We start from the raw sequence: 1,263 nt of genomic DNA, 5'->3' as shown, positions 1-1,263 counted from the left end.
GAATCAGAGCTCTGATTATTTAGAAAGCCAATGAATTAAGTGCAAATGTCAAGTTTCCTATGGGTCATTTTATTAAAAGAAGTAGTGTATATTCAAATTCTATTTCTTTTAATCATATTTTAGTCCTAGTATGATTGCTTTAAAAATAACATTTTATTAATGGTTTTGATATATTTGAAGACATCAATGTTTTAAGGAGAAAATGGAACCTCATTATAAGGGTCTCTGGTGATGTTCAGACATCTGCACACAATTAGAATATCTGAAGTTGCCTAGAAAAGGGAATTCATGAACGTAAATTATAAAATATTGATATACATCTGAAAATAATTTAAATTACTCAAGCAATTAAAAGCTAAATTTTAATTCAAATAGTTCCAGTGAAACAATTCAATTTTAGATAAAAAGCAAGCCAGATTAACACTGTATATACTGTGAAGAAAGTCTCAATAGAGACCTACAGAAAAATGGAACAAGAGAAATGATTCATATAAAAGGATTAACATGCTCATTTACTATTATTACTTTATAGTAAAATCATTGATGCAGTCTTTCTGGCTTGAGAAACCAGAGGGCAGAGTATGGGGTAGCCATAGCCACTAAAAATGATTAGGGTACTCTAGAAAGAGAGACGCAGAGAGGAGAAACACAAATTATTTTGGTAATCTCGCCTCAAATCTGATTGACGCCAAATTCAGACATGCACAGGCTAGACTCAGTGTAAACGATCAAAGGATAATAGCACTGAACTTAGATTTCAGGAAGTGGCCAAGGAATAAAGTTTACAATACTAGTTCATCCAAGTTGACCAAATATTAAATAAAACAAAACAAAATGTAACCTTCTCTAGAGGAATACATCATAATCCAGTCTATAAGATATAACATTTATAATACTCAGGACACAATTCAAAATTATGTGTGTTCTTTGACACAGGATGAAGGAAATTTTACTCATTCTAAAGAGAAAAGACAATTACCCTGACAACACAAATATTGAAAATATTGGTTTAAAGTTTTAAAGCAGCTATTATAACATTGTTCAAAGAGGTAATGATGTTGGCTGGCACTTGCACTTTCTATTTAGAAATTGAATAATATTTATTTACCAGAGCATTAGCATCCCTGAGAAGCATGTTATATTTCCTAACATAAGATAAAAATTTGTACCTACTATTGGAATATTCTGTGTCAACTCAACCATTGATGCCTGAGGAAAAAGTAACCTGTAAAACTGAGGTTGAGAGACAGTAAGTAGAGTGTT

This window comes from Pteropus alecto, unplaced genomic scaffold (genome assembly GCF_000325575.1).
Source record: "Pteropus alecto unplaced genomic scaffold, ASM32557v1 scaffold258, whole genome shotgun sequence".
Taxonomy (NCBI): domain Eukaryota; kingdom Metazoa; phylum Chordata; class Mammalia; order Chiroptera; family Pteropodidae; genus Pteropus; species Pteropus alecto.
This window is presented reverse-complemented; position numbering follows the sequence as displayed.